Source organism: Solenopsis invicta, chromosome 16 (genome assembly GCF_016802725.1).
Source record: "Solenopsis invicta isolate M01_SB chromosome 16, UNIL_Sinv_3.0, whole genome shotgun sequence".
In the NCBI taxonomy this organism is placed as follows: domain Eukaryota; kingdom Metazoa; phylum Arthropoda; class Insecta; order Hymenoptera; family Formicidae; genus Solenopsis; species Solenopsis invicta.
In genome coordinates this window covers 2356791-2380134 of record NC_052679.1, presented here as the reverse complement: position 1 = coordinate 2380134, position 23344 = coordinate 2356791, and the positions used below count along the sequence as shown (strand labels likewise).

Below are 23344 nucleotides of genomic sequence, written 5' to 3'. Positions count from 1 at the left end.
TATAGCAAATAGTTGAAGTTTCACGGAATCAGTTTAACCGTAGTGCTAACTTTCTAGCTCGCAGTTTTTATTATATTAAACAATATATATTGAAGAAACAATTTAATGTATTTTGATTTTTTCAAATAATTATTTTTATTTAAAACATTTTTTTAAATATATTTATTTTGTAGAATTATAAAGCAAATTAAGTACACGAAAAAAATAAATATTAAGGAAAAACGAAATAGTGTGAGTCAGTCAGAAGAAAATTGTGTTCCGTTGATCCATTGGCTCCTAAATGTTACATGAAAAAAACGATTTTGGTGAAGTATCTAAACATTTAGTTGAATACACATCTAAAAATAATTTTATTGGTCCATCAAAAGAATTATGATGAAAGTTCAAACGTGATAAGCAACGCTGCAAAAAATTTTAATATTCTAGCAATTCACAGTTTGAGAGTCCAACATAATTATTTTAATGGCCTAACAAAATTATTTTCAGATCTGTATCCAACTAAATTTTTAAATACTTTAGCAAAACTATTCTTTCCGTGTGCATATTACTTTTACGTCATTAACTTCTATATCATAATAGCGAACTTTCCGCAATCCGTGAGTTACATACCTGGATCTCCCCTTGTAAATTTGGCACTGAAGATTTTATTAAAATTAATAAAAAGGGTGCGCTATTAAGTTATAGAATCTCTGTCGCGTTCATTTTTCTCCTCTCGAACAATATCGAATGTAAAGTAATTTCAGCCAACTATTGAAAAAGGACTGAGGAGGGTTAAAGGGTTGAGGACGGCGTGCTACGTGGGTGGCGGAACGGAGGATCGACGCGCGATTAAATAAACGACGATTTTATTGGCTTCGGCGGCCGGAGTTATATCCCGGATAGAGAGAACCGGAGTGTTAACTACGATGTACCGTGGATAACCTAACTGGGCGAGCATGCAGGCCGCTCGTCTACGTACGCGTGTAGCAAGTGGGTAGACCCCGGTCGTGAGATAGGCCGGTTTGTCGCACGTGCGACCGTGGGATCGTACAAGCGGAGCAACGGCAGCATCCCTGTTATTTACTGCCGGCTACCTCCTGTCCCTCGGGATACCGGCGGTAATTAAGAACGGCTGTCGAGCAATGCTTTACCAAGAAACGACGAAACTACGAATATATTCCGTGCCCCCTTTGCCGCTTGAAAATTAATAATACCTATCTGCCTCCTTTCTCTACCTGCCCACTTTCCGCGGAAGAATTACCGTACATCAAAAGTTTGCGCTTATTTTCCAATTAATATCTTACTATTTTTTCTTTTTTTTTTGCGTAAATTCTTCTTCGATTTTTATTGGATATTTTTTTATTTTTATTTTCAATCGTCTGTAAATGTTGCTGACAAAATAGGCAAAGACTTTGAAATTTATCGGGTAATAGCGACGATACTGGCGAGAATTTTCTCGTTCCTACGTCGCCTGGACGGTAAACATTATTTTGGAACGTGCCCGGCATCGGTCGGTTAATTGCGGCTCTTGCGCTTAAGATCGCCGATAACGATCGGGGACGATCGAGACCCGGATAAGCGTGCGTGTCCACCCGAGCTATGTTTATCCTTGCGCGCCGTCTTGATATAACATTATTAGGAATAATAAGTAACTTAATTTCGCGGAATGGCGTGCCGCTGCGCGTCTATACCGCCATTAGCCGTACGTAACATCGGCGCGGCAATTACGGCGAACGGCTCGGTCGACTTGCTGTAACATCGTTTAAATTCAAACATCGATCGTCCTCTTCGCGAACGGTATGGAATTACCGCGCGTCTCCCAAGTGCAGTAGCAAACGCGGGGCTTCACTAACTATTATTATTCGCGAAGCCATAATTCCTCTTTGAGATAATGAGATATTATTTAAGGCAATCGATATTTTTTACAAAAACGAGCGTGTCAACACGAAAAACGTTTCTAATGTGCCGAGTTAATCTCATTATGATCGGAGATGATAATAATTACACAAAAATTAATCTAAAAGATATATCAGATTAATATTTTTCAGAACTAAAAATGTAGTCACTTTTCTTTTTTTCTTTTCTACACTCAGAAAAAAATTTGTTGAAAAACTAAAACATTTAATCCGATACGTTCAACTAAATATTGAATTAGTTTTGTTAATCCTTGATTTAAAAAATATTAATGATTGACATGAATAAATTATACTTTTTTTGTACAACTAAATAATTATTCAACCCAATGTTTAGTTGAATGTATTGGACTAAATATTTTAGTATCTTTACAAAATTTTTTCTCGGTATCTTATTTATTATACATTCGCGTATTTTTACAATTTTTACAAATTTATAATAATTTCTTGAATTATTTGATTCTGCACAATTTCGAATGTACAGGAGACAATAATTTTGCTAAATTATCTAAAAAATTTAGCTGGCTGCAGATCTGAAAGTAACTATGTCAAACCGTCAAAATAGTTATGTAAGACGCTCGAGCTGGTTGCTAAAGTGTTGAAACTTTTTTACAACATTGTTCATTACACTTGAGTATCCTTCATAATTATTTTGATGGTTTAATAAAATTATTTTCAGATCTGTGAACTGATAAAAAAAAAATTCATAAATTTTAATAAATATTTATTTAAATAGTATTAATGAAATATTTACTCAAGGTACATACATATTTATTCTATAAGAAAAAATGGAATACTTAAATTAGTGATTCTTGTACAAAATATATATAGTATTTATATTTAGTAAATATTTTATTAATATTATTTGAATAAATATTTATTAAAATTTAATAATTTTTCCCTCAATATATCTAGCAAAATTTTTGGATGCTTTATTAAAACTGTTCTTTTCATGTAACTATCTTCTGCTCAGATACAAGTTGAGAAATTTTTAAAAGAATAATATAATTCGAAGAGAAAACAGTTCCGGACCTACAGCTAAGCTAATCAAGAACTTCCTTTTCGTTTTGAGCGTGGCAATGCACACGTATACTTTCCAATTCGCTCTGTGTCCAGGCACGTTCCGCTTTCGGGCGTAAGTAAATGCAAATTTGACGTGAGCTCTCGCCTTTAACCCGCCCTATAGAGACTGGATTCCACTCGTTTACCGTCGGCCTTACATCCAGTTTCGTTTCGTGGCTACTTCGTCGGCTCTTCATGTTAATCGTCCGCATGGTCGCGCGCGCGCGTGGGCATCTACGGTCTACGATAATTAGACAATCAACAGGGATCAGAGGGGAACGATGGTGCACCGTTCAAACGACCCGCGTGCGCACTACCCACCGCCGCACTAAAACGTCGGAGTAAAATTAAAGCTCCCCGCTTTTGGTGGCAGTCACGGCAGAAAGAAGGGGGAGGGGGATTTATGCTTTACTGCCCTTTACTGCCCTGTGCTGGACCCATAGCTACTGCCTGCGGCATACCAACGGTGGTTCTCAAGCCGGCCGAATTACGATAAACGAGCCGCACGAAAGCCGCGTGTCGTTTTGTCCTCGAAACGTTTTGCGGGGAGTAAGGTGAGTTACGAAATTGGACACGACGCGCAAGTATCTCGGACGCGTCGCGCCCGCGCGACACTTTACGGCTTTGTGGTTCCTTCTGCGGTCTGCGACGAGAGATGCAGATTTCGGATGCAGTAAAAACGAACAACCGCTTAGGACGATGTTAAATCGCTCGACCTATCAACCTTCCTCAAAATTTGCATTTACATGTAAAGAATGGCTTTGCTAAAGTATCTAAAAATTTACCTGGATACAAATCTAAAAATAATTTTGTCAGGCCATCAAAATAATTATTGTTGGACTCTCGAACTGACTGCTGGAATGTCAAAATTGTTTGCAGCCTTGCTTATCATGTTTGAATATCCGTCATAATTATTTTGATGGTCCAACACAATTATTTTTAGATCTCAGCTAAATGTTTATGTACTTGAGCAAAATCATTTTTTTATACATTCCGATGATTCCTATGAAATTTTTGAAAAACTCAATTTTTTTGTTTAAAAAAAAGAAAGATCCGTGTACCTCCAACGATATTTTAAAATAAATTGCCAAATTTCGGAATAACGAAGAGCAAACTGTCTCTCTACAGCGGTATGCGAATTAAGGCTTTCGGATAATGAAAATGAAATTGGGAGACACTGAGCAGAGGAGACCCTTGCGAGTATTACGTTACGACGCCTACTGTGAACGAAACCAGGGCTGTTTGCCGGGCGAGCCACACAACCCCTCGTCACTCCTGACCTTAAACCTTAAACTACGCGAAACGCATTCGGACTCGTTGTGTTAACTGTCGGTAGGTGGTTCAATTGAACGGGATTACGAAAGGAGACGGACACGCGATGCCAAGTCCGTTTAGCAATAGTAATCCGAGACTATCCAACGGCTGAAATCCCCAGAGTCCGCAGAATCCCGTCGCATTCGACGTCAAATGTACGAAAGATAAGGGGGAATCGCAATTTATCGCCGAGCGGATTATTGCCAGAGAAATATCGCGTAGAAGACGAGCAATAGTAAAGCAAAAATGTAGGCGGAATACAATGTGTAAAACTCTCCGTCTTTTGCGTCTTTGTACGAGACATTGCAATCCTATCTCTAGCCAGAGAAAAAATGTTGTTGAATCAATAGCATCAGTTCAGTGGAAATATTTTATTAATTCAATACCAGTATCAATGAAACAAAAGATTAAAAGTACAAATATAGTTGAATCAACTACGTATATTAATGACAATTCGCCATTCGACGTTTAATCGAATCAAACCACGTTTTGATTACAGCATTTTTTTCTCAGCGTAAAGGAGCATTATTCATCGCAATCACGATTGAATACAATACGTACTGCATCGAACTTTCGTTTGCAACAATAAGCTGTTAAAAGTACTAATTGCACCAATCAAATCGTTTTATGAATTTTCCAGCCGAAGGAAAAGGAGAAATGTTGCAAAATCCGTCATAAGCGGAGAATTGCTCTCGATTTCTGCGATACGGCGAGGGATTGGCACAACGAGGTAAAACATTGGCGGACGCTCGTGCGGCGATCAAACGACATCCGACATTCGTAAACCTGGGAGGCAGCGCCTTGTAACTAGTCATTACGACGAATTCCCTTAGGTAATTTCTCCCGTTCGAGGCCGACCCGGTTTTAGAAAGTATCGGGGAAAGGAGAGTCGTAAAAAAGACGGCGCGCGGGTAAATGATTCATAACGCGCTCGACTTCCTCCGTCAAAGGGGCCGGCGTTTATTCGATCAATAAATAATATTGGCAATTATTGCGGTTAAACTTTAACGACAAAGTCTATCGCAACGGCGGTCTCTTCTCCTCCTCTGCTGTCCTGCCGTCCCCCCCCCTCCCCCTCCCACCATCACTCGCCCCGGCTCCGTTCTCGATGATCACCGATTACCGATTAGGCTAGTAATTATTTCCGCGCGCCGACCGATCGCGGCTGCAGTGCCGTTCTCCTCTTCATCTTCTCGAAGGAAACGGCTCGATTACCGTATAGCGATTTTACCGCAGCGCAAGGTGCATCATTGAATAGAGACTCATCAGCGAATGACCGTGGAATCTATGTTTATCTCCGCGTGATTACGCAAAGTAATATTAGGCTTTTTTATTTTTTTAGAAATGTAAATATAATGTGCCATCAGTTTTAATCGCCTTACACTCATAAATTAAAGGAGATCGTTTATTCGTCGATAGGTCGTTTTCCGTTCTGACTTCGCTAGTTTTAATGTTCTTTCACCGCGCTGAGAGATATATAGTGAAACGATACATATAGAATACGCTTTTATCGAGTACGTCAGATGGTGATAAATCACGTTGCGTTGGCGAAATAGTTGTTGCCCCCGACAGCAATGGCAATTTTCGAAATAACTTAGCGCGAGATAATAAATTGCATACTGCGCATCTGTGCATCTGTTCCGCGTGATGCGTAGCTCCAACGCCCGACACGCCGCGCCGCTGCAGAATGCAGCCCTCGGGCGTGTATCCCGAGCCTTCAACCAGTTACATTTAATTTTAGAATATAATTTTTCGTAAATTAATCTACAATACAATATATCGTTTCACGAAAATCGTTTCTTTCACCTACACATTTTTTTTTCAATTATGCATATTAATTGTGAATATTAATTATGAATATTAAGCGCTAAAAACAAAAAGATTAAACTTCGACTTCGAAATTGCGTTGCGAAAACGAATGTTCTTAGACATCTACACGGAAAGAACGGTTTTGCTAAAGTATCTAAAAATTTATTTTGAGATCTATAAAAATAACTTTATAACATCATTGTCAAAATAATTATGTAATAATTGGATGCGCAAGATGGCCGCTGGAAAGTCAAAACTTTCTTGCTCATCACGCTTGAACATTTTTTATAATAATTTTATAATTATTTAACACAATTATTTTCAGATTCGTATCAAGCCAATTTTTTAGAAACTTGAACAAAATCCTTCGTGTTTGGTTACAAAGATTTCGTTAACATTAACGAAATCTTCGATCGAGCGGTCCGATCGATCGCGTCGATCGTTCGTTCGGTAGAAAATCTCACGCGAGTTTCACGCAACGCTAAGTCGTTCGCGATTCTCGCTAGTTTCATCGGCGACGGGCGGACGAGCGAGCGAGCGAGCGAGTCAGCCGATTCCGGTGAACCGGGAGAGGAGCCGGGGCTTGCGGAGGTCTCGGCAGGAAAGATGGCTACGATCGTAAATCTCTGCCTCGGCGGAACTGGTTATACAAAATAGGCTCCGCTCCCGGGAGTTATACCTGCCTACTCCGAATGCAAACTTCTTCACCGAACGCGCGCAAACCGCACGAATCCGCTCCCCGACTCGGCGCTCCAACGAGGACCGTTTCCACTGATACACGACCGTGCTCTCGATTCCCGCCGAGATATCTCCCGTTCCGCTTATCCTCGCCGATGCACAAGTACGTTGCCCGTCGTTCTCGAGTGACCCTCGAGAAATTGGGAGGGATCCGTTGCCTTCACGAAAGCTTCTTGCGACCGAGCTAGCTCGCGATACGAATCAATTATTCGAAATACTTGAAACCTACTTCAATTTACTTCCAAAATATGTATAAAAAAAAAATCGTAGTTTCCCTAATATCAGATCGTACAATTACATGCGAGCAAACGTGTATGCTCCGTATACTTAGACGCATTCATTCCACAGACAAAATATGGGAAAGCTGGAAGGCTTGGGTATACGATGGAAATAGCGAAGAAATATTATGGTTTCACAAAACGAAAGAGAAGCGTCTCCTCTCGCACTGATAAAACGACAAGTCACGGGCGATTAGCGGCGCCGTTCTAATAACACGAAAAATTCCGAGATGAGCTATCGTGACAGTTATCTATTACGCCATATTGCTCGTCGACGGGGGGTTAAAAATATACGCGAGGGAGGAACGCGGTGATGTAAAGGCGACGAGCCTTGTAAATAATCCGCGGCGCACGAGAGCGGTATCCCCTTGAAAGATCGGTGTCGGTCGGCTAGAGAAACGGCAATGGCAAGCGGAAAAACGCCGCGCCGGCGATTTCGTCGAAGAGATCCGTCCGTCGTCGTCGGATTTCTTCCGCGTCGAGACGCGGTAAGAGAGACGCGAGTCCGAGCGCCGTGGCGCCAGCGTTCCAATTAGAGTGCGTCTTCGTGGCGCACGTATATACAGGGCCGCATTTAAGTGAGATCACGCTCGAAATCACGCGATCGATTGATAGATTAATTAACAATTTACGTACACAGAAAAAAATTAGCATCGAATCGACAATTTATTATTTTATATATAAGCAAGGATATCAAATCTTTTTGAAAGAATTTGATAATCTTAAACAGACATAATTTGCTTATATATGAAATAATGAATCATTGATTTGATACCAATTTTTTTTTTAGTGTATCTATTGCGTTATAAAGTTCGTGATCACAGACAAATACTTCGATCTCGTACACTGGTGAATATTAAAAGAATCAAATTTAAATCATTTCCTTGATATAAATAACATTTTATTATTTTATAACTTTTGTGTGTTGAAATTTATTATTTTTTAATAGAAAATATGTAATTAAAAAAACAACTTGTAATCTGATCATTTCTGTGATTAAATTACTTAGTTTCAAAGTAAGTAAAGTCCATATTAACGTATGTACCTAGTAAATGATAAATTAAATTTGAGTCAAATTTAACATTTTTGTAGTTAATTTGTTTAACTTCATTGTTTTATTTAAATTAACAACGTTATAATCCGTACTGCACAGACTAACAAAAACATTGCAAAATATTGCTACAATAATTTAGCAATATTGCAGCAACAATAAAACGTCCGCTTCAGAAATATTTTACCATTACTTAATGTTGCTAAAACATTGAATAGCAATATTTTGCGATGCTTTCTCTATGCTGTGCTGTATGGGAAGCAGGAGCGATGACGACTTAGAAGAATGATTAAAAATAACTCAAATTGAGTAGACACTAATAGAAATTTAACAGTGGATGAGAACATGCTTTTATTACTATTATAAATGTAACTGGAAACAGTTTAGAAACTGTCTTCATTCATTTCCAAGTAAATCAAGTATCATTTAGCGATTACGGACCTGTCGCATGTTTCGGAAAACTCGACTTCGCATAAGCATGAGGGCCTTTGTACAACCTTATATATAAATCCAGCGCTGCTTGTATACCGTTAAGCTCTTCTCACGACGACGCGGGAACGCGGCTCGTTCGTCGCGGACGAGACGTGGTGCCGATGATGAGAATCTAACGGGCGCTGCCGCCGCAGCTCCTCTAATCGCGACGAACATTAAGCCGAGCATTAGAAGCCACTTCGCGCGTCTCTTTGAGCTCTTCTTTGAACTCGCTGAATGGCGGAGGCGCGTGGATGATCGTAAATAAAGGCGTTTCGAGCGTTTTGATTCGAGCGGAACGTCAGGCATCATTTCCCGAACATAGAAGCTCGGTGGGAGTAATGGAGAAATGTTATGCTGTGACAAAAAAAAATGAAGAATGACGACCGTTTTTAACTCGACGACTTCCTAGTGACATCCATAATGGAATTTAGATAACTCGAAACTCGTATAGACGCTAACGTTTAGAGGAATAAAACACAGGGTATTTTATTTCTTGATTATCAATGTTACTTCTTTGAATCTTAAGAATGTATTACACATTTTTACAAATGTGTTATTACTTTAAAACGATATATAAATGGAAGCCATATATGACATTTTATTTTTATTAAACAATATGTTTTTTTTATAATTTAATTATTTTATTTGTTACTTTTTACTATTATAATCTTATAAAAATAAATTTAAAAAATAATGATAAAAACCTCAATGTTTTCTTTGTATATTTTGGGTCTCTTTTTACACGGATGTTATTAACCGTGCAAAAAATTATATAAAAATGTTGTAAAAAAATGATGAGCAACAAAGTATAAAACTGATTAAAATCACGGAAATTATACAAAAAGCAATTTAAAATATAGAAATGTATACATTAAAAATATTTTATAATGAACACATAAAAGAAAAGGTAAATATGTTGAGAAAAAAAAATTTTTTTTAAATATTTTATTTGTTATGATGTTAAAAGAAATCGTGTAATTGAATTGTGTTTTGCAAAATTTTACTGCAATTTTGAGCTTAGTTCTGTAAATAAATAAATAAATTTTGTTTATTTATGAAACAATTAACTTTTCATCGCAAAAAGACTTTACATAAATTATCTTGAATACTTACATAAACAATTTAGATCTTTCTTTGTCACTATTTCTTAATAAATTTCTATTTAGAGCACATTTATACTTCTTATTAAAATATTTTTATTCAGATAAAAAATTACACAGGCAAATTTTTTATATTACTTTCAAACAATTTTTTCATTATTTTGAAAATGTAATACATTTTTAGTCAAATGCCATTCATATTTTCATCGAAATAGTTGTTCGTTGCATAAAATGCTTCAATTGCGAATTTATTGAACAATCATCGAAGCTCTCGAAGATCATTTCGAAGAGGATGAGATGCCAAAGGAAAAAGTTTTTTCTCTTAGTATTAACTGATGTTTAATTTTTGCTTCTTTCGATACAGTAATTCAATTATTTAACAATAAAAGAATGATTAATATAAATTGCTGCAAGCTCTCACGTTAAATTTGATAAATGAATACAAGCGTGCTCTTTTCCGAATAGACGCGGGCTGGATACATAGCATCTCAACGTCTTCTTTCGTTCCCCTAATAACGCGCTCCGACTGTCAATCCATCAAACTGAGCGTCAGATACATTGTACATGCTGCACGAACGAATAAATGGATGTACGCTACTTCGCGAATCTCTGTCCTGTTATATGTGAAAACTAAATTTAATTAAAAAAAAAAAAAAATCAAAGAACGTATCGGTGGATTTTTACGAATCATTTTACGAATTGAAAAAGTTGCTCGATCGAGTTTTTGACGACGCGATTTCCCATGAATAATCCTAATCTAGTGGGACGAATAGGCACGCCAAGCCAAGGAGGCATTAGTCTAAATAACACTGCGATGGGAGCCTGTACGTGTCGAACGAACCGGTCCGTACTATAACGGTGAAACCTTTCCAGGGATCAATCATCATTATTTCGTTGCGTTCGAACACCTACGCGTCCGCCGGCAGTCTACTTTATTGCGACTAGGTTGCGATTGCACGGCGGGCGGCGTAAAAAATTCGCCATAATAATAACGATAATAATAACAATACAATACACATTATCCTCCGGGCTCAAGTCCTATTTGAGCAACGGCAAAACATAATACGATACTGCGAATACAGGCACCGCGGTCATTAATTATGAATTATGAATGGTATGGGGTTACTCATAAAGAATTAACACTTTCGCTTCCAGCGTGCACGAGCGAACGTTATGCGAACGAAAGTGAAAGCGTCGAGTTTTCACGAAAAGCAATTTACATGAACCATCTTTTGATATGCTAAACAATCGAATTGCTGCGATCGTAAGAAGCGAGAACGAAATGTTATTTGCATAAAACCCAGGGGGAAAGAGAGAGAAAGAGAGAGAGAGATCTTTTTATTCAGAGACCTCGCGCCCCTTCATACAACGTAATCTTTACGAGCTTCGATAATTACGATTATATACCTAATAATTAATGAATTTATATTTTGCTACGCTTAGAATATCTCATGCCATTCAACCGCAAAAGTTTTAATCGTTTAATAATATTTCTAACTGAATGTATTACAATATTTATTAAATTCTCTCCGAGTCAATAGTATCGATAAAAATCAAACGTCACAAACGCCAGTTTATTTGAGCTCGAGGAAAGGATAAACGAGATGAATAGGTTTCCGTGGCGATACGATCGATGATCGAGGGCCATCTGGAAATTCTGGATTCTCCAGCCACCTGGAGATTTTCTCGCTTCGACGCGAGCGAAGAGATTGCGAAAGCTCTATTGTTCGATCATCGGAAAATTCTGACAACATGGTTGTCCGTCGCGAGACAATACGAACGTGATTCGACGGAGAAATCCATTCGCGGATAAAAAAAAATGACGGTGGCAACGGCGCGGCGGGAGAAAGACAGAGAAAAGGAGGAACGACGATAATCAGCGATGACAGATCGCGTGAATGATCGACGCGACGTGGAATTATGAAGACGCTCCGCGATTTGCGACGTCGTCGTCAAGGCAATTTCTGCCGCGAGGTGGCTGTTTATCTCGGAATTGCTATAATTCCTGGTGCGACGCGGTATCGGAAAAACGACGCTCTGTCCCCGCGCGCTAATGCCTCAATCAAGATCCTGAAAAATCGCGATGGGGAAGAGTGACGTGGTAGCACCCGCTGCGTTCGTATTATTTGTATTCCTTGTATCTCCACTAGCATTAATAACACGCTGTTCATGATATACAGAGTGTATCTCAGACAACCGACGCAACTTCTCGGAATCATAAGACGTTGGGAGGAAAGAGCGAGAAATGTATCGTAAAACGTTATCCGTATATTAATTCTCAGTGGTTCAACCGGGGATTTAAAGACTCAGGCAAATTTTTGATTTTAAATTATTCTGCCTCAAATTCGGAAACATAGAAAAACAGTAAAAGACGTTTTGAATTAAACAATTGTAAAATCGTATTCTGGAAGTGTATCAGACATTTTTCAGATTTTTTAAAAATCGAAAATTCTTTCATCAAAAATACTACTAGGCACCAGTGACTTTGAATTAAGAAAGCAGCGAAAAAAAACGATAATAATGATAAAAACGAAATTCATCGACGTAATTTTAAAATAAAATAATTAATTATTTATATATATTATTAATATTAATTTTATCATTATTATTATTGTTTACGTCGTTTATTGTTACTTTAGAGACGGATTTCCGAATATTCATTAACTTTATCTCTTCGTGATTTAATCGAAAATATGAAGACCCAGGTAAATTTTCAATTTTTAATTATTTTGCCTCAAATTCGGACACGTATAAAAAAAGTAAAAAAAAACATTTTGATTTAAATAATTGTAAAATCGTATTATGGAATGTTGGAAAAGTGTTAGAATTTTTTAGATTTTTTTACAGTCCAAAAATCTTTCCAAAAACACTGTCAAGCACCAGTAATCCAATTGGATTAAAAAAGCGAAAAAATGTTGAACCACAGAGGGTTATACGAGATATATCAAATATTCTCTCTCAACGATGTAATTTGAAATAAAATTATTCATCATCGAAATATATAATGAATATTTATTTGATCGTTACTATTATCGTTTATATTGTTACTCTAGAAACCGATTCTCGATTATTCATTGCGTAGCGTTTCGAAATTCAAGGGAAATAACGGTATAGATAATGCAAAACGATACCGACGCAGATCCGATCGCGTAGGAGATGCGAAATTTTGATTTACCCGCATATGCCCGGCCGCAACCCCTCGCTTTGTTAGGGAAGCCGACACGCGTGACAGGAATGCACGTGGCGTGTTACCGTCGGAATTTCATGTCGAATCGTTTGCATCAGCAGCAGCGACGCGATATATATTCCCTTTCTTCGAAACAGCCAGTAAAGCACGAACTCGCGATCGTTCAAAACTCCGGCCGTGAGCACCCTTCTGTCCGAAATCCCTGAAATCTCCGTGGCTCAGCATTCCGGCCGTTTAACAGCGTGGGGGAGCGACCCGAATTTTTATCTAGTCGATTTGCATGTTTTAATATGCATTCCCCGTTTATCGGCAATATAAATACCAGATTCGCTTAAGCGGGCATTTCCGGCGACGACAATTAAGTCCGAAAGTGCGCCCAAGCTCGCCAATTTGCATTTCATGCTATACGCATCGAACGGATTAATTGGGGGAGCTTGATGGAATTACGGCGTAACGAAGAGCGGATGGATTATCCGACGGACTCTTTCGCCAGATATATAAATCAAATGATATTGACTAATCGACACAAGTATCTCGCATTGACTAGACTTTATAAGAAGTGCCAAGTGTTCGCAATGTTTTTATATATACTACATGGAAAAAAATAGTTTTGCTAAAGTATCTAAAAATTTAACTGGATGCAGATTTGAAAATAATTTTGTTAAGCCTTCAAAATAATTATGTTAGACCAAACTATTTAGTTGGTGAAATGTCGAAATTTTTTGCAGCTTATCATGCTTGAGTATCTGTCATAATTATTCTGATAGTCCAATACAATTATTTTCATATCCAGCAATTTTTAGATCAGTGAAATTATTCTTTCCGTGTAGGGACAGTAAGCCCTAGTTATAGTCTGTTAGCAGTTTACGATAATGATTAACAAAAAATATTTGCTAATTATTCTCATTTCTGCTAATTATTAGAATTATATGAAACCTTCTCGCGTGAATTCAAATCCATTCTTCACGATTAATTATTAATTATTAAATAAAATACAGAAAATATAGTATATAATATAGAAATTATCTTAAACTTTCTACAGAAATTATCTTAACCTTGTTCGAGAATCGATCACATCTGTCGCTTTATTTATATTGTATTTTTCTTCTATTCTGCGACGAAATATTTATTCAGGGTGTTCACTCAAATTGTGTAAAAAAATTGAATGAAAATTCCTGGATTTTTTAGGAGTTTTAATCAAAACTTCAAACAAAATTAGATAACTTTTTAATATAACTTTGAAGTAATTTTTTTTTAATTATACCTTTTAAAATTCTTTAATCATAAACATGAATAAAGAAAAGTCACTTAAGTTTTAAATATGAAATTTGAGACTAATAAAAAGAAATAATATGAACAAAATATGGCATATCTGTCCGCACGAATCTAACTCACCGAAGTAAAGAATTAAAAAAAAAAAGATTACTAAACATACACAATACCAATTTAGAACGATGTAATGTCTATTGTCACTCATTTTTCTATAAAAACGCGAGTCGCAAGAAAATGTATGTAAATGTGTATGCCATATTTATTGCTAATCGAGATTTTACATTATTAAGAAAAATGATCAAAGAAACAATTTTGTAAAAAAAAGAGAGATAGAATTTTTGTAAAGTAAAGTTTTCCAAACATACTTTTACCAAAATCAATAAAATTGTACGAAAAATCCATGATTTTCAACAATAAAAAATTAATTCCAAGTTTTTCTGGTTTTTCGCGATAATAAATACTTTGTTATCGGAGCTCGCGTTATTCTGTTTTCTTTTAAGCAGCTTAAAGTAAAAAATAAGTTATTTAGCTTAATTATTTTAGGATAATGAATTTAAGAAACGTTATATTTCTATTCTGTAATCATGTAAAATAATTTCTACTGCAAACTTCGTAGATCCATTATCCTAGATCAAAATCAAAAATAGACTCACCGATACGATGCGCAACAGAGCGGAGTGCGATGCAAGCCACATACTGAAATGTTAACACACAGAACCAAATTATTAAAGCACACGAAATCAATAATATTTTTAGAAAATTATTATTGCGCGCTTTGAATTTTTCATTCGCCTTGAAATAAATATTTAATGAAACGATTATCGAGCGTTCTTTGAAAATAATCATGTTTTTAAATAAGTCGTTAAAAGTATCACAATTAAAAGTTCTCATTTTCAAATCATTCGGACACAGGCATGTTTAAATAGACGAGAAAATAAACGATTAACATCGCAAATAATAAATTAGGTTATATTTACCTCGTGATTGCGCTCCGTCGTCGCCCGATGATGCAGCCTCGTCGTCGTCCTGCCAGATTTCCTCGTTGCACTCACACACACACACACACACATTCACTCGCGAACACGAAGTTTACTATCGCGCGATACTTGTACGGCACACCCGGCGTATACGCGATACGCATTTCATTGCGTAAGAGTAACGAGCACTCGAGACTACGATTCCTTCGCGAATTAACGTAATCGACGAATCTTGCAGCGACGGAGAGATTCCAAAAGTCATGCGATCAATTTCACTCGTGATCTGCCGCGCCCGTGTACCTGTTGCTCCTAACCCCACTTTTCATACTGCAAACAATAAACAACATACGCTCGTGATTTCAGACAAATGCAGTCTTGTGTTGTAATACATACAAATGCATTATGATAAGCAGTTGAATAAGCGCGTTAACGGTGACGAGGATTATTCACAGAATGCAAAGCATTCGAAGATACGAGCTTCGCTTTGTCAACTGTTCGTGCGGCAAGTCTCGATCGAACGATTCTCGCGGATTTGAATGTTTTGTCGAATGATGCCGAGTGAATGATGCCGAATTTATATTACACGCGGCTGCAAATATCAACAGGACTTTGACTTACTCGATAATTATGACTATATTCACTAATTTAATGCGTCACAGCGTCAGCGGTACCGGCCGGCGCGGACTCGATCCGCGGCGTCCCACTTAGGAAGTGAAGTTGGCGACGCTAATCGAAAGTATCGTCGCGTCGGCGGCAACTTCATCCCGATGCCGTGCGATAACACAGTCGCGCGCTTTTTTAGAAAATGTTTTCCGACGGACCTTTCGTCGATGAAAACTGCACTCAAATCGTACCGTATTAAATAATATAAGTGTAATAGATTCATATTATAGGCAAAAGATAGCTTTAAATCAAATTGAAAAAAACAATTGTAGCTGCAAAATACATGATAACGTCAATTTCGCTATCAGATTCGTTTTCAGCTAACAACCAAAAGTCCATTGGAAAACGTATCCCACATTTTATTGACGAGTAACGTTTGTAAAAAAAGAAATCGAATCGTCTTTTCACGAGTGATCAGAGTGACTCGCGCGTCTGCCTGCCGTGTCGGCTCGGTTCTCGTTGCGCGAATGTAAACGAGGTGACTTATGTACGTAAACAGGATGTAAGTTACGCTGAGCGTTGCGTACGGCGTCACTGTCGCGATTTTAAGGCGTTGAAAAACGTATGCCCCGTACATCTCCCATTTAAGATCCGTACTCAGAGTCGTTTCTCAAATCTCAGATCTCGGTCTGTCTTTGTCTCGTATATGGTAAAATGTAGAATGCGAAACAAAGACAGACTAGGATCTGAGATTTGAGAAATGAATACGGACATTAAAGTGATTAGTACTATTACAAACTGTTGCTACATCACGGCTCTCCGCGTTACTGAAATCACCTCGTCCGGCAACGCATGTTTTATCAAAGCGCTGCGTGTTCGGCGACGAATCAGCGTTAAGGAAATAATTATTTGCTTACAGGTACAAAGTGGCATAATTTTTTTATTCTAATTCCCCATTTTAGTTCGATAAATCCCTGTTTCAAGCTGTTATACCTGCATGGGTCTCATCGTGCGCTTCCACGTTGCCTCGAAATACCAAATCGCTAATCGAGAGAGTTAGTACAGCCTCCCGGCGGATAATTGCTGTTTATAGTTAACGTGGAAAATGATCGTATTTAAAGGGATGATGCTACGACATACGATGTAGCGTGCGGTACTGCCTGCCAGCTTGAGTTTCGTCGACGTAATGACCGAGAGCGACCGCGCGCAAGCGTCGACGTAAACAATGTGCGCCGGGCGCCGAGCACTGCGTACCACACACATACACACACACACACACACACACACACACACATACACACACACGCTACGAAATATTTTACGTATCAAAATAAATGCGCGACGGGCATCTTATGGATGCGTAGGTACTTCGCGTTTGCCGAATCACTTTCGATGAATTATTATTAAGTTTGCTATATTGTAGTTTCACGACTAATTCTGTAAACTCATTAAACATTGTCTAAGAATAATTATCAATTTTGCATATTTCTTGAGAGTGTATCGAATAATATAATATATGTAATATACGTTATTATTTGACAGAATTGGGTAGCAGTTAATTAACAAGCTAAAAGTTAAATAAGTTATTAAAAAATTTATAACATTCGAAGTTAATCTTAAATGATTTAATTTTTAACTGTAACTAGTTATTTTTAAAACATTGAATTTTAATTTATTATCTTTTTTCTTAAGTAAATATTTATCTATGTAAAAGGAAAAAAACATTAAAAAAATACTTTTTTATGTTTCATATAAACTTAATTTACAATTAAAATGTTAAATTTGTTTTGATAATTCATGTTATAATCGCTTTGAGTGATCTAACTTTAAAACTTACGAATTTCTAATTTAACATGAAAATTACTTTTCAAAATTAATTTTTAATTCAATTTTAATTAATTTAATCTTGACGTAACTAAATTTTATAAGTTAACTTTAACTTGATGTAATTAAAAGAATTACTCTAATCCTGTTATTGAATTGTAATTTAATGAAAATATACTCTATTTTAATTGATATTTATATTTATATATGTAAATAAAAAAGATTTACGATTTTAATAAATGAAAAAGGATTAACTTGACGCTGAGAACGTGAACTCTTTTAATCTTACTTTGATTTATTGATATTACAATTTTACTTTTTTCGAAAGATACAAAATGGAAAAATATTATATTATTACGTATATAAATTTTATTATAAATATTTTTAAATCAAAATAAAGTTTTTTAATTAAAATAAATATTTGATTTGATACTTTTAATAAAAATGTAAAATTGATCTTTTATTAATTTTTTATATTAAAAAATAAAATTGAATATAAATATATCTCGTGCATCAGCTATAATTTACTGTTAATAGTCAACGTATTAGCTAATTGCATCTTTATAAAAGAGATCAAAATAACAAAAAATTATTTAAGCAACGAATATTAATAAATCATAAAGTATAAAAATCAATGAACTGATGATTTCAGTATGAATTCATAGATTTAATAAAATACGCAATAATCAATTTTTGTATTATAATTCGATTTTAAATTACAATTAATATATATACTATTAAGTATTGTAAAGAGTTAATACATATAGTGCTAAATGAATATAAATATAATATAAAGTATAAATTTCTATCTTTTTTCTTGCTCTTTGCTTGAAAGCTGATTATTCTTGAAATCTAAATATTATATATCCTATTTCATATTAATTGTATTATTAATTTTAATCGCATAGCGTAGCAACGATTACTGTATCTTTTATAAATTCTCGATGATCAATGCCTCCATTTTACGATTACATATTACAAATCCTAATGATAGTCTGACAACTCTCACATGCGGATTTAATAAAGCGGCCGGATCGACGGCGACTATGGGTTGCGTCCCGAATTTCAGGGCATGCTGTGGCGAAACCATCGTGGACGGTGCAGACCGATTGAAAAATGTCAAGGGGGAAAGACGGAGAGACGAAGAGACGAGAGACGAGAGAGACGCACCCTACGGCATTAGCCGTTGACTCCGCGCGTCATTAATCAGTGTCGGAAGATGCTGTCACAAACGCCGTCACCCTCCCTGGACCGCGACAGTGGTCCCGAAACTCTCTCTTTCTCTCTCTTTTTCTGTCTCTGTCGTGATTCTCATCGTTCGTGCGGAGTATCTCGTTCTCGTGGTTTTCATATCGGAAATAGGGGTAGATAACGTCAAGGGATTCTACGTGCGGTATCGAATTTTTAACTCTTTACGGGGGAGTGGCCTTGTAACTTTCCGTCTGTATGAATAATGTCAGAGAGTGAATAGCATAAAAAGGAAGCTTTTTTTGTTAATGCCTTCGTGCTTGTAATTTTTTCATGGCCACAGTGTCTGTCACAGGAACAAATCGCATACAGCAGAAATCTAATTTGTACTCTCTAAATTTGAATTAAAATCTTACTTATTTACAATCTTATACTTCTAACATTGATCATTAGCGAATATTTATTGATTTTAAATGATTTCTATTAAGAAAGGGGTACTCTCACTGACCGGAATCAGTGTATTGTCACTGAAAGATAGAATGTGCGTATATTATATCACTGATTAATATATTAGTTGTAAGTCATTGAAAGTAAATTGATTCACAGTCTTTTAGTAAATAATATACTGATTCTAGTTTAGAAGAGAGAGTAGATTCTTGATCTTAAAACACGTGAACAGAATTAAATAGTTGAGAGAATTCCACATATTTACAAACAAAAAAAAATCTGTCAAAAATGTTAACTTTAAATTCAATAAAATGTTCATCTGCAAAAATAAATAAGTTTGCAAATGTACACTTGAGAAAATTTGCATGAATAAACGAAGGAAGTTTCCGTCTAATTACAAGCACCTGCGATCGTCGCGTTTGCGCTTCCTTAAAAAAAATGCACTCTTGGGAGCGTGGTAGATGCTCGCTCCTCTCAAGGACATCGTGGCGAAGTTTTCCCTAATTAAATATGCCTCCAGGGTCCGATTCGAGAAACCCTACACGAGTCGGGACCGTTTACGAGGGTGGTTATAGATGTAAACCGTCCGACGCGATCGAGCGATCGTAAATTTTCGGAAACGCGATATCGAAAGATGATCATTTGTCCCCGGGAGAGTTCATCAATTTAGCATCAGCCCAGTTCTTGTGCTTTCACTTAATTTTTAAATATCAGGTTAATCACTTTTTGTTAATCAAAGATGAAAATTTTTCTTAATTAAATCGCGCTCTCATGTGTATCGATATAAAATTGAATAAAATATTGAGAGTGAATTGAGGTGTTAGATCTATATTCTTCAATTTATCAGGAAGAAATGATGGCGTTCCCGAGGGGAATAGAAAAGTGGATCTAAAAAATTACAAATCGATAGATTTCCAGCCCGAATCATCTATGATACACATCCAGGTATCGCGCAAAGCGTAAACAACTGCCGAAAATGGGCTGAACGCATTTCTCGGGATCATACTCTTCAATTTGCTGGGAAGAAAGGAAGGACGGCCTCGATGGGATCTGAAGCGAGCGGTAACGGCCCGGGCAAGCGAACTTCCCTTTGACTCGCCGCAATTTCTTAACGTACCGTGGAAAGATAACATCGAAGGAGAGAAGATAGGAGGGTCGGAGAAGGAGAAAATAATATGACGAAAGGGCTACGGAAAAGAGAAAGGGAGGCTGGGAGATAGGCGTTCGAAGCGTGCCGAGGGAGTAACTAATTAAAATTAGTCTTCGCTTCGCTGCTAGCTTTCGCTCCTTTTTGCCGGCAATTCCGGCAGCTCCGCCTACGAGGCGCGCTAATATCTCGTCTCTCGCGAGTTTAAGAATCCGCGGGAAAAATTTTTTCCTCAACCCCTGAGAGAACGTGAGCTTTATAGTTGTCGGAAACTTCTCCATAACCTGCGCTACGTCTTTATATAGCTTTCTTTTGCAAATTTTGATATTAAAAAGCGATACGAAATTGAAGTTGCGAAACTAAAATTTTATGCAAATTTAAATTATGCTTAAAAATATCCAACAACATTGATATCGTAATGTCGTACGAATATACGAGTATATACGATATCTTATGCTGTTAGGATATTTAATATTCAAAATCAAAAATAACAAGAAAGACGTAATGCTATTTATTATTTAAGAAAAAATTTTTATTAATATAACATTTTTGTTAAGGGAGAATTATCTCTACATATAAAAAGTATCAATTCTATTGCTAAGCGATTATTCATTTTTTTTCTTTTAATAAATAACGGAATTCTTTAACAGAAAATATTTTCTTGACAACTGTCTTAAAATATACTCATGACAAATTTTAGAAAAATTTATTGTTACATATTTAAAAAAAGAATTTATACTCTGATAAAATTGTATTAAAAAAAATATCAGAATAATAAGAAAATTGAATTTTTGTTTTAACTTAATAATCTTGATTAAAGTATTGCAATACTATTTAGAATATATTTTGAATAAATTTTATGCTTGATAAATTTATGACAGATTTGTGAATTGTTTCAATATTTGAAAACAATATTTACTTAATTTAAATATGTATGTTCTGTGTATACACAGAAATTTATTTTAATTAACTATTATTTGTTTCAAGTAAATATGATGAGTGTATTTCAGATTATTATCAAGAAAATATTCTATGTAAAAATCGTGACTCAATAGAAGAAAACTAAAAATACAGTAATCGCTTCTTTAGCACGAAGTGATATTTTTCTACGTATATTTAATATGTATAAGTAAAAGAACTACACGATACTTGCTTTATACGCGAATTTGTCAGCATTCCAAAAAATGCGCGATTATTTTCACTTTTTCAAACGACCATATCCCCCTAAATTTCACCCTGCCGATACATCTCTCCATAGCGACGCAACAGGAACGCGTTTATTATTAAAACACGATGGTAGTGCGCAAAACCGACTGCTAAAATTCCTGCCTGCTCACCCCCGGAGACGGGGGAACGATCAATGGAATCCGCGAGAGAGCTCGTCACGAGAGCGAGCTGAATCCGCAATTCGCGCGACACCGGCTCTTAACGGGAGCGAACGTTCCTTTTTTTTTCCTCCCCATCTCTCGCCGTCGCTTCCTGTCTCACGCGATCGTGAAAACGGTATCGTAAATTATGGGTGCGTTTTACTCCTCGCCACATCGGGCCAGGAATCTTTTGAATGGGCCACGCAGACGTGCGCGCGATTTCTTTAAACGCGGCGTCGCCCGCGCGAGTTTATCTCCACGTCGGTGAGATATAACGTCAGTTATGTGTACACGCATTCTTCCTCGCGTCTTCTTTCACGCGCGGCCACTAAATATAAAGGCGAATCCAATTTCTCAAGTAATGCGCGATTTCCACCGGAGAATTCCACGGTACCGCGGGGCTAATTACGATCAGCCGACGACGCCGCTGCCGACGTCTACCCTTCCTTCTCGGGTCAACGGATATTTATGCCTCCATTAACGGGCGACTTTTGAAAAATCTCGGTCGGGCGAATGCGCGGCTTTGGAGTACCGCATTCTTTGTTACGCTTAATGCATTCACACATGCGGTATTCGAGGAAGCGCCCGCCCGAAATGTAACAGCTCATGTGTGGCAGATGAAAAGGATTCAACGCAGTGATCTTGAGTTTGTAACATCGAAAAAATTATTGTATTTACAGCTTGAGAATTTTCCTTTTATATTTATAATAGTCTCTTCTAAAATAGTCACCAGACAAGAAAACTTTATTTAACTCTTCTAAAAAAACAGATAAATAGCAGATTCTTTATTCTTATACATATAAAATGAAATTATAAGATAAACTTTAAGATTGATTATCCACAAATATGAAAGAAAATGTAATTTCACAATATTGAATCTTATTGCATCGCACGCTTTTCCAATGTTTATGAAAGTTTGATATAAAAATTATAAATTTCGATCTTTGAAACATGCATGTTGTTTAAGTAGGTTAGTTTTATTGAACCACTTTTTATTATTTAAATCACGATGTTTAAGATATTTTGAGATACATCAGACATCACACTGTTTTGGCTATATGTTAAATTATAACGATGTAATTGCAAACACTAACAATAAATGAAATATGATCCGCATAGAATGTCGTTATCTAGTTCGTTAGAAAGAAATATATTATCAATCTTAAAGGATATTCCATAAAAGAAGATATTTTTATTGATTAAGAATATTAAACGAACTTGCAAAGTATATAGTTCTCTTATACCTATTTCCACCAACGCAGATTAACTTTGATCTCATTGTCAGTTTAACTTCCTCTTTATCTTTCTTTAATTCTAAAAATTAATTCTAAAAAATAAAAGATAATGGATAAGTTAAATTAAGATTAAAGTTAATCTACATTGATGGAAATGGACATTATTTCAAGAATACCACTTTTCCGGTGAAAATATCGCGATTTTCAAATTGCGGCCGCAATATTCTATTAATTTTCTATGCATGTCTTATACGAATCGTCATGAGAACTAAAATATAAAACGATCGGAATGTCAGAAATAAATGAGAGCTAACATCCCAGGTGTTCCCTCGCCGAATGCCAATCAGCCCGACGTTTCCAAAATCCTCTGACACACACG

General features: G+C 36.5%; 1 protein-coding gene and 1 long non-coding RNA gene across 2 annotated transcripts in view; one reads left to right on the top strand and one right to left on the bottom strand.

Annotated features, from left to right (window-relative positions):
- LOC105204055 (MAP/microtubule affinity-regulating kinase 3) overlaps window positions 1–23344 on the top strand; it is a 282108-nt gene that overhangs the window by 124883 nt on the left and 133881 nt on the right. The gene's annotated exons all lie outside the window — the stretch shown is intronic.
- The window catches only part of LOC120359801, a 90528-nt gene continuing 79929 nt past the window's right edge, over window positions 12746–23344 (bottom strand). The window contains exon 3 of the long non-coding RNA XR_005576581.1: window positions 12746–15481. This is a non-coding gene — a long non-coding RNA (uncharacterized LOC120359801). The remainder of the gene's footprint in view (window positions 15482–23344) is intronic.